Raw genomic sequence first — 16,935 nt, 5'->3', positions numbered from 1 at the left:
TTTTGCCAATTAAAGCTACACATCACACATTTCATATAAAAAAAATCAAAAAAACCTGTTGTACGGGACATGCTCTGTTACAGGTTACAGGTTTTGTGGGATCAGTGCATTTGTATGCAGATCGGGGTACATTAAATTAGCTGAGGGGGGGGGGGCGACTGCTGTTAGTCCACATTGACCCTTAGCCCTGGGGGAGGCAGGAAAGGTTTAAGGTGATTTCACTTCAACCCAGACAGCCAATGTGGCGTAATAGCAGCCTGTGATGGACTGATTTAATCCCACTGATGGGGCTCATAAGACACAGGAAGAGGGATAGACGTGTGTGCACATATAGCCGTCAGTCATATATATAGGCATAACAGGGACAGTGTGTGTGTGTGTGTGTGTGTGTGTGTGCGTGAAGGAGAGAGGTCAGCAGGGCTAACACAGTCCCCTGGCTGTTCTCAAGGTTAATGTGAGCCTGACAGCGACTGCTATTAGCAGCCCTCCGATGGTTTCCTCCTCCAATATGCAGAGTTGATTCATTCTGGTGGCAGCAGTGCATTAAGACGTAACTGCCTTACTCCCCGGTGTCACTCACCCCTTTGGAAAGAGCCTACATCATAATTTTACATTTCTTATTAAGTCCTATTGTCTACACTCATCCACGATGTTCCATTAAAGCGATAGGTGCCGCCGCTTATTACCTCATTCCCGTGTGTCACTCAACTCTTCCTATATGTCATTATTTCACATCATCCCATTGTCTGTTAATTGAAATACTACAGGCTTTGTCTGTATGGGCCATTAAAGGGGACAGGAACCTTGTTTCAGTGTCATGGCTGTTTTAGGTGCTCGCTCATTAATTCTGATAGAGCGTGTTTGACTTCCACATTCACACAGAGGTGGAGCTGAGGAGAGGGAGGGAAGAAACACTCCCCAGATAAAATGAGCACCGGTGCATGCAAGTCTCACCCAAACCACTGAATCCTCATTTACATGTTAATTTTCAAGACATTAAGCAGATGCTGCTGTCAAGTGCACCGGGATGTTTATTGTCTTGCTCAAGGACACGTCGGCGAATAGGGTTGCATCGTTAAATGAAAGCAGACTCGCGAAGTAGTTAAAGCCACATTTCACTTTTAGTAGCTGTGTACTGATTTCCTGGAAAGATTCTGTCGGAAGTGAACTTAGAAACTCAAAGCAGGGGGTGTTCAAATGGTGGCTCACAGGCCACATGCAGCCCAGTGTCCATCTACAGTGGTAGTCGTACCACTTAAAAAGATGTGAGAAGTCTATTTTCATCATAGGTACGCTTCAACAGTGAGAGACAGAATGTGAAAAAAAAATCCAGGATCACATTGTATGATTTTTAAATAATTTATTTGTAAACCATTGTGTAAAATAAGTATTTGGCGGCTACAAACAAGCAAGAATTCTGGCTCTCACACCTTTTACTTCTTCTTTAAGACGCTCTTCTATCCTCCACTTGTTCCCTGTATCAATGGCACCTGTTTGAACTTGTTATCTGTATAAAAGACACGTCCACACCTTCAAACAGTCAGACTTCAACATCCACCATGGCCCGTAATGAAGATTTGACAGAAAGTCTGACCATATTAAATGCAACACAAAGCAAACCAAACATTTGATCTGTTTTTCAGATAAGGTTTGAGTTCATTTGACCTAATTTTTCACTTTTACTTCTTTTATCTTTTAAATGCTGTGCAGGTTTTGATAAAATGTGCCTTTGCCTGATGTAACTAACATATTTACTGGGAGAATAACCTAATAACTAACTAATGTGAAGCAGATTAAACCTAATTTATCATATTCAGAATCTGTTATCACTGCATGATCTTTAAATTAGGGCTGAGTTAAAAAAAAAAACCTTTGAATGGCTCGATATTGATTCATACAATTTTAAAGTTGATTATTTAATCTGTCTTTACAGTGTGTGTAACAAAGTGCTATGGGATTAATTCTAAAGATTTGTAATACTGCACCAAGTTAGTTACTTTCTGCTATTTACACAGTTATTTCTCTAAGAAGTAAATTTGGTACGTGACTAAAATATCTTTAGCTAAATTGAATTGAATCAGGCACTTGTGAATCGAACCAAATTCATTTGGGAAATTTGAATCAATACCTAGCTCAACTTTTAATGGCTTTTTTAATCAGGTTTTGTGATGACATCAGAATAAAGAGAGAGTGTTTTTAAATCATATGTTTTTTGTTTCCAGTTTTGCATCATTTTAAAAATCTGACACAACAAAAACTTACCATTTTAATGTGCATTCAGTATTTTATACATGATAAAAACACATGCTACAGGCACTTAAATACATCTCTATTCTATGGGGTGTCAAGTGTAAAAAATTTGTATAAAAGTTGTAGCTAACACATTTTCATTATTTATCTCACTTTTTTCATATTTAGCACATTTTTCTACATTTAACACAACATTTAACCGCATATATAGAGGTAAAAAAAAGCATTAAATCTAAATATTTAAACTGTATATGTTTTATCTAAATGTTAAATCTATATCTAAATATTTAATCTAAATCTAAATTTTAAATCTAAATGTTATATGTTATCTCTAAATGTTAAATCTAAGTCTAAATATTTAATCTAAATCTAAATGTTATATATCATATCTAAATGCTAAATTTAAATCTAAATATTAAATCTAAATCTAAATGTTTAAATCTAAATGTAAATATTATTTGTTAAATCTAAATGTTTAAATCTAAATCTAAATGCTATATATCATATCTATATAAAGCTTTGCTCCTTTTAAACTGTGTAGCTCTTTCACATGTAGCAGGTCTATTGAGTATTGGGACTGTGTGCGCTGGTTGCACTGGTGTTCATACAAAGAGTTATTGTTGTCACACTATCGACTGGATGTCAATCAATTGCCTGATCAATAGTCATCTGGTTTTTAGCCTCGAGGACATTGGGAGAAAAATCTCCGAGAAACACTTCAATCTATCAATTACCTCCTCACTCACACCCAGGTGTGTGTGATCCACATGTCCGTCCATACTCTCGCTTGCACTCTTTCAATAGTAACGGTTGTGTTTTATACCTCCTCCCACGCTCCCGCAGCTACACACAGCTACCACAATGCACTTCCATGGGGGAATTAGGGAACATTTTTAAATTCCGATTTTCCCTTTTTCCTCTTTCTCCTCCTTCCCCCTTCCCCTCACTTTGTACCCTAATGGAGAAGCAGCATTCCCTGGCTGCCGGCTGCAGCTATAGCCACACTACAACACAGTCGATAGCGCTCACAGCTTAGAGAGCCCATGCATTTTTAAATGGGACTTTTATGACTCCTGGAGGGCAGGCATGGGAAAAAGCAGGAATATACTCGATATTTGTTTATCTGAGAGAGTGTGTAAGTGAGAATGTCCAACGAAATGGAGAGAATATGGTTTGGCAGATGTGCAAGAACCAACTCACAGTCGTTTGCCCACTCATTCAGAGGGTTTTTCTTTATTCTCTCTTATCTTTTTTTACTGCTTCATCTGCCTTTCTTTCTCGCTAATCCTCTTCACACACACACACACACACACACACACATCCTTTTATGTGTTATGAAACTTCTTAATAAGCAGGATGTATCTGCTTCCGGTGGTTATTTTTACATTATGTAGGCTTCCAGCTGTTATATAGATTTAAATGTATCCCATGTATAGTGTGTGTTTTGGCTTTGGTATTTCCAGGATGACCTCTGGCAAGCTTAGTCCCACACACACACACACACACACACACACACGCACAGACACAAAGCAGACTAGCTAATGCATTGATGTCCTAGAGAGATCGTAGCATGATGACTACTCTTCATCTGTGTCCAATCTGACCCACAAACCCCTGCTTCCAATTCACTGTGTCATTTAACCGTAAGCACACGTGACTACGCACATGGACGTAGAACAGCAGCGTACTGAGTAATCTTACTGTGTCCCACATGTTTCTGTTCCTGGCCCACTTGTTGGGCTGATGGGACTCGTACATGCAGCAGTGTCCCCCATCTGGAGTCACTACAGTTTACTGATTTAAAGAAGTTTGCTTATTTAAAACAGCATTGTGGTAAAAAAAAAAACAGTGTAGGCTCTTGTAGTACTTAGCATTTTTGTAATATAGGCCTCTTTCCTTTCACGTTCTTCACTTTATTTAATTCAAATTCAACCCATGCAACAACAAAAAAAGATAAGAAGTTGTCACTTACATGACTAATAACTGAGAAAGCCTAATCCGTGTGTGGACCCTGGCGGCCCAGGGGCCACACGCAAAACGACTTTAAGAAAACAGGTACACACAAACAGAAAAATACACAAACTGTCTTAAAGAAATAACCAAACGGAATCTAAAAAGACAAAAAGTGACCACAGAAATACAGAAAATGACCCAAAAATAGACTAAACGACTCGACAATAATGCACAAAACGTGAAGAAAAATACACAAAATAATCTACAAAATGACAGAAAAATAAACAAAATTAGCAAATGATACACAAAGGGACTCATGAAACTATTAAAATATCAGGCAAAATAAACAAAATGGGAACAGAAATATACAAATTAACAACAAAAACTTACAAAATAACAAAAAAATACTTAAATTGACTCCAAGAACCCCTTTGTTTTTCCTGTAATAATGCTCAATAATGTGCCCTAGGATCAGATACAATCACAGTTTTGTGTTAGAAGTAATGTTATTTCAACAATGCATGCAATCAAAACATAATTTTGTCATAAAATCATCATATACATCCTTTTGCATATAAGCTGTATAACTTACAAACCCTTTCAATTCTAAAGATGAAACTAAAACATACATCACAGTAAAAAAAAAAAAAAAAAAAAAAGATTCCACTATACTGTACTTTTACATTTGAATGTGTGTTTTATTTATTTCAAATGGGCGGGTTTGTTATTGAATTTGAATGTTGGAAGCGTCAGTAGACGTCCACTCTGAGCTGTTGTTGTTTGATCCTCCTGTGGGTGAGTGGCAGTATAAACAGGATGGGGCCTCTGCTCTTTAATGCGTCATTGGCCGTCGTGTCACTGGATCTGCTGTGTTGAAATTTCCCCGAATGGTTTTTACATAACAATGTTCGTTTGATATCCTGAACGGAAACACAATGTAAACACTCGTAACACACTGGTGTGTGTTGGGCTGTGTTCCCTTTTGAAAAAATAATGAAGTAAAGGCCTTGGTGAAGATACAAACATGTATTCATGGTTATCTGAAATGGATAGAGTGTAGATAGTGTGTGTGTGTGTGTGTGTGTGTGTGTGTGTGTGTGTGTGTGTGTGTGTGTGTGTGTGTGTGTGTGTGTGTGTGTGTGTGTGTGTGTGTGTGTGTGTGTGTGTGTGTGTGTGTGTGTGTGTGTGTGTCCACATCTAACCTTGTTATAGTTAGTTTGGAGGTTTCCACAAATGAAGTCCATATTTTCTGAACACACACACACACACACTTTTGGCCAACATATCTCCTCCCAGTTTCTCATGCTAGGGTTAGGGTTAGCATGTAGTAGCATGTTGCTAAAGTGAACAAAAATGCAAAATTCAAGTATTCATCTGCAGCTTCATACTCCCATTAATGTTTTCATATTATATATTTTGTAACCCCAGCCCTTTGTGACCCCAGTCCCATTTGGAACAACAGATGGAAATTAACCACTGGTGTGTTTTTTTTATTCATGTATGTCCTTTAACATGTACTGTCCCAATCAAATAAATAAATCAAATAATTTAAAAAAATAAGTTCTGTCATTCCTATGCATGAGCACTTACGTTGCAAAGCCACGTTCTGAAACAATCTCAAAATTACACATTGGCCATTTTATTGATGTGGTTTTTTTTTTTCTTTTCTTCAAATTTGACAAGTCTGGAACTTGTTTAAACAACTTTTATTGTGTTGGGATGGACTGTAGTTGATTAAAAAAGTCTGTGTTTTCTTATTGTCGAATGCTGGAAATGGAAGTTTATGTTGTCTTTGTATTTGACAGTGTGTGTTTAAGAGCTGTTTGACATGCTATAGTTTGCTTTCTAGTTTATTTATACATTTATATATTTTCTCAAGGGCTTAACATGGGAAATTTTGTTTGGTCCATGTAAATAAAGAGGAATGGTAGTAGTAATACAAGTTTGCAACAGCAACCCAATGGCTCTTTGCCGCGCTAGCTTAGCTTTAGCATTAGCTTGATTTCTAGCTTTAAATGCTACATATTCAGTGGTGTGGTGGTTTCTTATGGTGAATAAGGTGGCGTTTTGTTAGCAGCTCCACCAGAACTTATTTCTATGCGATAGAAATTGCAAATTGCGATCCTTTGCTCTCTTTTTTTGTGCATTACTGCCGACATGCTAAGCTAACCGTGCCTTTGTGTCAGTGAGTGTTGTTCTCCTGTAGCAGAGGCATGCGCACGCAGGCACATGGGGCTTTCAATTGTGTCTTTCTTTTCCATTTACACGTATGATTTACACCGAAACTAACACCAGAGCGCTACTGTTTACCTTCCTATTTAGAAGTGCAACGTTGAAAAGGGTCCGGCAGCGTAGCGTTCCGAAAGTTGTTTAATCAAATACACCGGTAAGGCGGTATTTTAAAAATTCATATCATAATGAAAATATATACCGGTATTTGGTATGAACCGTTATACCGCCAAACCCTAACTCACGGACACTGAGGCACGGTTAGCTTAGCATGTTGGCAGTTCGGCAGTAATACACAAAAAAAGAGAGCAAAGGATCATAATTTGTAATTCCTGTAACGCCGAAATAAGTTCTGGTGAAGCTGCAAATAAAATGCTACCTCATTCACCACAACAAACCACCACACCACTGAATATGTAGCAGCTAAAGCTAGAAATCAAGCTAATGCTAAAGCTACAGCTAGCGCGGCAAGGAGCTATTGGGCTGCTGTTGCTAACTTGTATTACTACTAGTGTGGAATTATTCTACAATATTCACTCATCATGACAGTAAAATAGTAAATCGACTGCAGTAATTCCTCTCTCAACCAACAGAAAATGCTCTGAACACCTAATTATGCATGAAAAAATAAAAAAAAATACCGTCATATACCATGAAACCGCTAGAATTTTGAAAAATACAGTGATATACATTTTTGGTCATACCGCCCAGCCCTATTATTTGGTTACATTTTCCTCCTGAGTGAGCTTTTCCTTTATTTCCATTTGACTTTCCAGGAATCTTTTTTTTAAGGTGTGAATAAGTGTTTTTTGCTGAAACTTTTGAACCCTGAGGTTTTGTCAGATCATGTACTGTGAGAGGTATAGAGCGTTGGCTATGATGAACAATTGTCAGCACAGTGCCAGATGGTTGGTGAGGTGAGCCCGAATGAGTCGGAGCAAAAATGTGTGAGTGTTGGGAAAGAATAACATGCACTGCAGACCCCCAGACCACAGGAGGCACGACTCCCTCCCCACATGGAAACCACAGCTCCCAGCTCTGTTTGCTCTTCTTTGCTCGTCGTTCACTTAGTCTGCATGTGGTCCTTTCCTCTCAGATTTAGCGCTGTCATATGACAGTTGGTGTTTGTCTTCGACTCCCACCCCTCCACCTCTGCACTCCTCTGTCTTGGCTCCATTCCCGCTTTTCTTCCCTGCGTTCTCACCTCCCTGCTCTCTTCATATTTCATATTAGGCAATCCTTTCCACGCTGCCAGATGTATAAACAATGGGGACCAGCCCTCTAGATTGTCGAAGAACATTTGTGAAATGCTGGAAAACTCAAATACAAGGTGGTTTGTGCACTGGTGATCTATGGGCCTTTGTTTCTCCGACCTGCTTGGATTGCGAGAGCAACTTTCTGGGCAGAGTTGTTGGTTTTTGTGTGTGTGTGTGAGGCCGAATGTCAAGTGTACGGAAGTCTGTGTTTATGTGTGATTGGGAGCTTTCTGTTGCCATAGCCCCCTGCAAATATTGACTAAGCTGAGTCGCTACAGTGAGCGGTGCAAAAGCAAACACTGCATGTCATGCTTTGGTATAAATGCCTGTAGTATTGTCGCTACCTGCATTCTTACAGGAATTTACTGTCTGATTGGAATTAAATGGTAAAAGAAACACCAGTATGCTTCCCATATTAGCCACCTCAGCTCAACGTTCCCAGAGTCACTGCCTCTAAAACACAATAACAGGTGTCAGGGTAGGGGTCAATTACATTTTTCAACTGCGTCTTCATTTATCCATGTTCAATTATGATTACAGTGACTGGCATTTTTTCCAATTACAATTACAATTAAAATTAAAATGATTATTTTCCCCTTGAAAATCAAAAACAATTACATTCTCAATTAAACTGAATCAAAATGACTGAACCTTAAATAAATCATCCCATAAAAATTATCCTTCCGCTTGTGTTCGCTTTCTGTTAGCATCTTTTATGCTAACGGGTGAGTTTTGACCCATCAGCTGTAAAATACACAAAATATTATTTATCATTCCTTGGTTATCTTGTTAGGTAGGGGTGTTGAAAAAAAATCGATTCGGCGATACATCACGATATTACGTTGCGCGAATCTTGGATCGATTCTAAATGCATCCATATGCACCGTTATTCTATGCATATACAGTACCTCAGTTAAGTTGCACTAAAGTCATAGTTGGTTTAAAAGCCACAGGCAGAATGTTATCTTTTTATTTGAAGTTGTTGGCACATGGCATGTTAAAGCCGTGTAAAATATGCCTTTGGTGTGGGCGTTTGTGCCTATTTTTTTGTGTCAGTATACCCCTCGATTTGAATGATTATTATTTTTCATTTTTAATAATTTTTCAATAATGTTCCCTAGGTTTGGGTTTTATAAAATTGTAAATAACATTTTTTTTATAAATACAAAGTGTTTTATCTGAACTCAGTTACAATTCAATTATGATTACAACAGCATCATATTTATGTCATAGTTGTAATACATTTTCAACTACACGGTTACACTTATAATTGACCCTAACCCCAACAGATGCTTATTTTTACACCCAGATATAGAAAATGTGTATTTAGAACAATATTAACTTTAGTTGTTGGGAGAGAAGGGGAGTGCATTTAAATATTGTTGCTTTTCTCAGACGCTGGAAGTGACGTCGGACAGTTGACGGGTAGGCTACTTCTCTTGCGTAGTTTCCTTTTCTAAATCGCTCCCCCAGGAAGTCCACCCTCTCTCTCTCTCTCTCTCTCTTACTCACTCGTGTCACACAGAATGATCTCTGTTGCGTCTCGTATGTAAACAGTGCAGCTGACTGCCAGCTGTGGCCTCTCTGAGGCACAACAAGAGCTCCAATAACAACTCCAGACACGTCAGAAGTAGCTCCAACACACAGTCTTGTGTTGTCCATAGTAATTAATAAAATTGTGTTTTAAAAAAATCAGAAAAAGCACTACAAACATATAAATAAATTGAAAAATTAAAGAAATCAATTAAACACTGCACCAGAATCAACGACTTGACGTCACATCTGGCCAAATCATCCAGATTGTGTTTGTAATGTATTATTTATTTATTTTTTAAATGGCAATTCAACCACATTTAAACTAATTGTTCCAATATTGACACTTTGAACTTTTTTTTTTTTTTTTTTGACTATTTTTTCTCTCTGTTTTTGGTTATTCCAATTTGCAACTTTTAACCAATTTCTGTGGTTTTTAAAATCCCATTTCACCACCTTTTCCACCATTTTTGGTCACTTTCAACCAATTTTATTTCTGGTTAAAACAAGGATTTACATCTTCCAACACGCAGCCTTGTGTTGTCCATAGTAATAAATAAAATTACATCTTAAAAATGCAGAAAAAACACTACAAAAACCTAAATAAAATGGAAAAATGAAAGAAATCATTTAGTAGCCATAATGTAAACACTGCACCGGAATCAACAACTTGACGTCACATCTGGCCCAATCATCCAATCTTTTAACCAATTTCTGTGTTTTTTTTAAAATTTAATTTCACCACCTTTTGCACCATATTTGGTCACTTTCAACCTATTTTATTTCTTATTAAAACAAGGATTTACATCTTTAGGATGAAAATATATACGTCAGAAGTAGCTTCAACACACAGCCTTGTGTTGTCCATAGTAATAAATAAAATTATATCTTAAAAATGCAGAAAAAACACTACAAAAAACTAAATATAAGTGGAAAAAAACACTGCACCGGAATCAACAACTTGACGTCACATCTGGCCCAATCATCCAGATTGTGTTTTAACGTATACAGTTGTAAAAAAAAAGTACTTCAAAGATGGATTTTTAAATAAATGTACATATTTTGTTTTTTGTAATACATTAAACACATTTGATGTTAAAAACATGAGTGGTATGGCATCCTTTAATGGGTGAATGATGGTGGGCAGATGGTCCAGATCTGCACACTTTATGCTCATTTTGTGTGATGCACACACACACACACACACACTGCTGCTCATCCGTGGGTTTATTTTTCTCAGGTGCGGCGCTTGCTGGTATTTGAGATAATTAAAGGCTGACCTTTCTGAGGTGAGGTAGAAATGTCACCCAGCCTGCTTCCCTGACAAGTGAGTTCACCCCATAGGGGGCCTTTAGCAAAACTGTTAGAGATTCCCACTGCCTTGCATCTCCACTTAGCCACATTTAACCTTCTGCTGCCACGGCTTTTGACCATCATCGTTGCGTAGCTTTGAAGCTAACCTGCACCTCAGTAGATCTTCCACACCCACAAAAGCTGAAGCATTGGTTTTGCATTTCCCATGAATCCTTGTTGTTACTTGCAAAACACTAACTTTTTTGTGTACGTCTAGAGACAATTTAAATCTTCAGAAAGTTGTTTTATTTTAGAAATGGTTGCTTCTGGCAAGTGGAAAACGCTCAAGGGAAAGCTGCAGCATCTTCTGTTTCTGCAAGAGGAAATCAAATGATTTGCAGAATTATTTTTGACTTTTTCAATAAAAAGTTCAAATTATCTGTGTCTGTAGTTGCTTTCTGTTATCTCTGTTGTCTATTGGGTACTAGTACTTCAGAGGAAGAGGATCACAGTTCACAAAGTGTCTTTATTAAGTTTGAAACAGAGTAATTAGGTTCACACTTTCCTCAGACGCAAACTTTAAACTTCCACTAGGTGACTCCAGTGGTGAAAAAACTAAAAATTTCCCAAAAAATGGACTACTAAAAGCACATTTCTAACACTTTCTCATGTGCCTCTAACCACTGATATAATCTCAAATATCACAAGGTTTGAATTTAACTCAAAGGAAAAGAGACTAACAGGCTACGAGGAGGACCATACCTGAACTGCTGCAATTCAAAATGCAGCTTGAAATGCTGTAAAGTTGCTCAAAAAGGATACATAAGGATTAAAAAGCATTTAAAAGTCCAACATTGAAGATTATGGCATTAAAAGTATCTTACAAAGATACTCTGTCTTTGCTGAATGCATGCACGCTCCCGGCAGCCAGTGGATGCCGATTTTGTCGGGGAGGGGGGAGTAGAATGGAACAGCGCTGCTCAATCCACCGCTTCATATTCCGACAAGCGCGCACTAAGCGCAGGGTGTGTTCGTTCACTCTTCCAGTCGGCTTGTTTTCTCGGTGCATCACTACAAACAACAGGCTTATGAGTCTACGGAGCACCTACAGTGTCCGCCATGTTGTAAACAAAGCACTCAGCTGCTACAGGAAGCAGGAGGGTCAAATGTCATCAGCTGCAGTCTTTTAAAACTTTTTTATTTGATTTTTCCTAATGAATCTTTGAATTTCATATCGCCATTTTTTTATTTCTTAGTCACTGTGTTATTTGGCACTTAAAAATGTTCTATATTATATTAAGAATCGGGAATACCTTTGACCACGAGGGGGGGAAATGTCCCACCCCCCCACAAATTCTGCGTATCCTGCATCCTTTTTTTGGTCTTCGTGAGTTTCCATTAGCGCTTGGATGAGTGTGTCCCTTAACATGTTGTCGTCGCAAGGAATTGTGGGTCAGCATTATGTGGTCTCCTTTGGTAAACAATGCATAAGTGTTTCCTGGGGCAAAGGAGGTTATAAAGGAATCATTGAGCCTCCTTTCCTTAGTTTTTAGAGAATTGGAATGCTCCTTGTCATGGCAACTTAAAGACTTCTGGGGGTTAATGAAAAGTGGATAGAAAATGAGATAGGAGGGAATGTATGCCGGTAACCTCAGGTGAACATGTGCCCACTGAAAGTGACCTTTTGTGTGTATCAGACCAGCCCTAACACTGCATGCTGCCTTTAAATCTGAATAATTCACATCAATCCACTCCAGCTCGTGGCAGGTGAAATTGTCCCTCACATCTCATCTCCTCACTTCACCACATGGGCTCTACGTTTTATGCCAAACTCGTCCATCTCCTCCTCTAATGTACAGTAAATACACGTGAAGGCTACTGTAAGTCACTTCCCACGACGCAAAAAAAAACCCAACATGAACATGCAATTTAAAACAGCACCTTTTTCTGCATGCGTAAATGCACACACAGCCCACTTGTTCAGACACTTGTTGACACATGGCTATGTGTGTTAGTCATGTGCACACACACACATACACAATATCATCCAAACATGCATTTCTAACTGTACAGTAAAAATTCATGTACATCAGCACATTCCCCGCGCACGCTATCCCGGCTCCTCTCTGATGTATTTATCGTCCCACGCCGCCGCTGTCCTCATTAAAGATTCAAAAACTGCTTCTATTATGAACACCACATGAGATCTGTACACGATGGATCCAGAGCCGAATCCGTGTTGTTTCAAATTTACATCCACTCGGGTTCATGACCTGTGAAGAGATGTTTGCACCACTGTGTCAATATTTAGTTCATGCCTTTTAGAGTGTCATTTTACAGTGAACAAATGTCTTATTTATGCCTGTTAATAGGAACAGTGGAATATTATACCTCTGTTGTATTTAATAGGGCTTTTTTTGGTCAATGTATTCATTCACACTGCATTATTACAAAAATATTAGGACACCATTGGGATTCAAACCATCAACCCTTCATTTATCAAACAACCTGATCCTGTACCAGCTAAAAAAAAGCCTTTTTTTAAGGAAGGTTAAACATTTTTTAATTAACTCCATGAAAGTGTAAAACAAAAACTAATCATGAGAATTAAATTTTCAGTACAGTTTTTTTTTCCACAAATAGTACTTAAAGTACATTTAAATCATAGGTGTGTTTTACATATCATAAACATGAAGATGATATGTGAAAATGAGCTATTGTGTTGACGTTTTAGCGTAGAGCTGTAGCTGGAGGTGTTCGTTTATCATCTTTATTTCGTCAATACACACTTAGCATGGTAATATTAGTAACGGGGTAAACTGAATCATTTTGGCTTGCATCTTTAAAAACATTGAATAAAAACAGTAAATAATCTGATTCTTTTCTTCACATCACCTCAATTGGTACAATGGGTGAAAACTACATTGATATGAAACTCAATCTATTGCCCATCTAACTCACTTCCCACGGTCACACTGCAGGTGTAAAGTTGCTGCCCATCTATGATGACATGCCCTCAGGAACCTAAAGGGCTTCATAATAAGGCTAGTATCACCTCAGACTATTATTGTAATGGACTTAACCCTTCTTTTATTGTTTATTGTCATTACATTCTCGGCTGTTCTCAGCAATGTCGTTCTTTTTATTTAGTGCTGTTGACTGCATTTAAAAAGCGATATAAGTGATTCTAACACGTTTAAACACAAATGGAAGTGTTATCTGAGTCAAAAATGATCCAACACTGAATATCAGCTTTGTGTAGAGGGATCCATACCTTTATTTGACCCATAAGCAGTTAATATTTCGTTTTCATTTTTGCTGAACCTCCGTCAGATATTGACTGTTATCTTGATCAGTGATTATTATCATGGTACCCTGATCATATAGACACTTTAAAGGGCCCATGTTACACTAAACCGACTTTAAACGTCATAAAAGTGCTATTTGGGCCAAACACCTCGCTCCAATTTGATGACGCGTTCCCACTTTGATGACGAATTTGACACGGCACTGGGCTGGAGAAGCCGCGCCTCCAGGAAGCTCTCCGCAGCGCTATGTATGTATTTTCTACAGCCTATGTATGTACCGGTGAACGCCCCGCCCCCACACTCTGTCTCGTGTTTATAAAGCAGCATGAGCTCGGCTACGGAGTGGGTGGGAGGAGGGCGGGCCGTTCTATGGCCCTACGTCACCGTGCGGAAAGGAGGAAGTCAGTGTCTCGTCTATAGACACGCCCACTCATGAATATGCATAAGTAGGATGCAAATCAGCCTGTTTGTGTAGAGTTGATCAGAAAGTGACTTTTCAGAGGCTAAAACTCTGGAAAACATGCGAGTTTGGGAAAATAAACCTCAAATATTATGTTTTTGGGGTTCTTAGAACAAACGGAGATGGGTGAAAAATAGCATGACATGGGACCTTTGAAGACTTTCTATACCCAGTAGTAACGATACAGCAGGTCCAAATGTATGCACACCAGTTTTCTTCTACAGTTTTACAGTAGCTTTGGTGTTTTTCTCACGTCACTATTAGCAGTTAGTGCATTTCTCAAAACAGTTTGTGAAAACTACAAAACCTAGTGGATAACTTGCAAAAGCACGTCACTTACTCAAAAGGGAGAGTCCATTCCTCAAAAGCAAGTATTCATGTCAGTGAAACTGCCAGTGTCATCAAAATGAGAAATCTTGACACCATCGTTTATGAATAAGGTAGTCAAATGGCTTTGTCATGTTTTCATTATGACACTTTATTCTCTCAGTGTTTTCCAATGCAAAAAAAAAAAGGTCAGAACTCAGTGACACTACCTGAAAATGCTCCAGACAGCACTATACACTACTTGTACAGCCATTTGAAAAGTGAGTAAGTGAGTAAGTGAGTACAAGACACTGAATACGTACGTTTCACATTTCACATTTTTACTGACTTAGTTTTATTGGGAATGACTATTCAGCATCCATAAGTGTAGTTCATTTTGACTGACATGACATAGGGAAATGATGATGTTATAAAACAGCAGAGAATTGTATGAAAGCAACTGATGCATGTCCAAAAGCATTTGCAATTTGTTCAGAGGAAGGAGAAATTATTACTATGTTGTGCACAAATGGCTAAATGTTGTGGAGGTTGAACTAATAGTTATGAGAATTTTCATTCTGTTCTGAGAAAAGCACCAAAGTGACTGAGAAAAAACTGGGCACATTGCGATAAAATGTGCAATCCCTGATGAAGCGACCCAACATAACTGAGTCTAATTTCATATCAGTCAATTGTGAACCGAGATATACAGTAAATGTTTGAAATTTCACCATTGATGACTTGATTTTTCAAACTGATCCACAATCAGCATAGTGGTCTGGATCCTTTCCAAAATGTAATGGAATTTTCCATGGTCTGAGGTAGGAGTGTGACAGAATCTTCATACGGCAATATATTGCGATATTAGGGTTAGGGTTATTGATATGCTCGCGCTAAGTATTGATTTAAAAAAAAATAAATAAATAATTTTTTTTTTTTTTTTTGGGGGGGGTTTATTTTCAAAACCTTTACTGCTTTTTCACTAAAATGTGCAGGTAGGTCTTCACAGAAATTATGTCACTGTTAAAGGAACCAATATTTTGTTTACTGGAATATTGCACTATAATGGTGTCAATGGTAAGAAAGACCCTATTTTTTGTTTGCAGAAAGCACTATTGGAGATACTTATTCGTTAATATTGGTATGTTGTTACTTATTTAAAGGAATGTTGCAATAATAAGTGTATTTTTTCTTATGTCATAGATTATCGTAGATTGATTTCTGACCAATATATCGATAATCGTAGTATCGCCATACCGTGAGATAGTCGTTATCGTGAGCTTTGTATCACGTATCGTATCGTGAGGTACCCAGAGGTTACCACCCCTAATCTAATGTCTATCTTTGATTAAAAATGTTGTCAAAATCCATGAATTACTTTTGACATAATCCTGCCCAACAGACAAACAAACAAACAAACGGCTGAAAAAATATGACTTCATTTGGTGGAGAAAACTATGTAAAAAGAAGAAAAAAGCGACTGCCTTCTAATGAGCTTTGGCTGCAGTGTACGTTTGGTTTTCACTGTGTTTAATTGCAAACGCAACAGATGAAATGTTGGACTGCTGCCTGTGACCATCAGCTGCTCTGGAAATAGCAGAGAAACAAAACCAGCACCCATGGGACTAGAGCCATGCAGATCATAGGTAATGCTTGCACTGCTTGCTTGTGTGCATGTGCTGGTGCCCATGTGGGTATTTATTGTGCCCTCAACAGAGTCCCGCAGTCTTGACAGATATTCCCGACAGCCAGCATGTGTTTTTCTTTCTGTCACCGACCTCTTTGAACTTTGTTTTTCTCCGCATGCATCCACTGATGCGAGTTGCGTCGCATGGATGTTATCATATGCACACAGCATCAGACAGCCTTGTGTATGTCATGTGCTGCCTGCATTTGCCATCCCCCCGTGGCTGTGTTCGCTCTGTTGTACGCCGGTCCACCCTGACCTCACACTGCCGTTTGCTGCTTTCCCTTGATTATTAATTCAGTGTTTGCTGTCACAGCCAATTACAGTCTCTCATGCCCCGTGACCTCTAACCCTCCTCCTCTTCTGCCTGTTACATGCCATGCAGAGTTAGGACCAAGTGACCCAGATTGTTTGTTTATTTTTTCTGCTACTGTAAGTGATCACATACTTTCCCCCGAGGAGCTGCTCTCCATAGAGCACCTTGCATGTGTGCTTTTGAGTACCTTAAAGTGAATTTATCAGGAATGGACCAAGAGTTCTTGGAAAAATCTTTGAAAAGATCTACATTAATCCCTAGATGTTAGGCCTCGGGCTCCCGATGCATTTCTATAGGCAGCCGAGTCTCATCTCCATTTAATATTCCTTTCCGCTTCCAAGTCG

At 38.5% G+C, this 16,935-nt stretch overlaps 1 protein-coding gene across 6 annotated transcripts in view; it reads left to right on the top strand.

The window, feature by feature from the left end:
• Positions 1-16,935, top strand: part of raraa (retinoic acid receptor, alpha a) — a 181,907-nt gene that overhangs the window by 57,779 nt on the left and 107,193 nt on the right. The window contains exon 1 of one of the 6 annotated variants that reach the window (XM_028475408.1): positions 10,528-10,548. The exons of the other annotated variants lie outside the window; for them this stretch is intronic. The gene's annotated coding sequence lies outside the window, so the exon portion shown is untranslated. Of the gene's footprint in view, positions 1-10,527; positions 10,549-16,935 lie in introns of those variants that run through there. 6 annotated transcript variants of the gene reach the window in all.

This window comes from Gouania willdenowi, chromosome 19, assembly GCF_900634775.1.
Source record: "Gouania willdenowi chromosome 19, fGouWil2.1, whole genome shotgun sequence".
NCBI classification, from domain to species: Eukaryota; Metazoa; Chordata; class Actinopteri; order Blenniiformes; family Gobiesocidae; genus Gouania; species Gouania willdenowi.
This window is presented reverse-complemented; position numbering and strand designations above follow the sequence as displayed.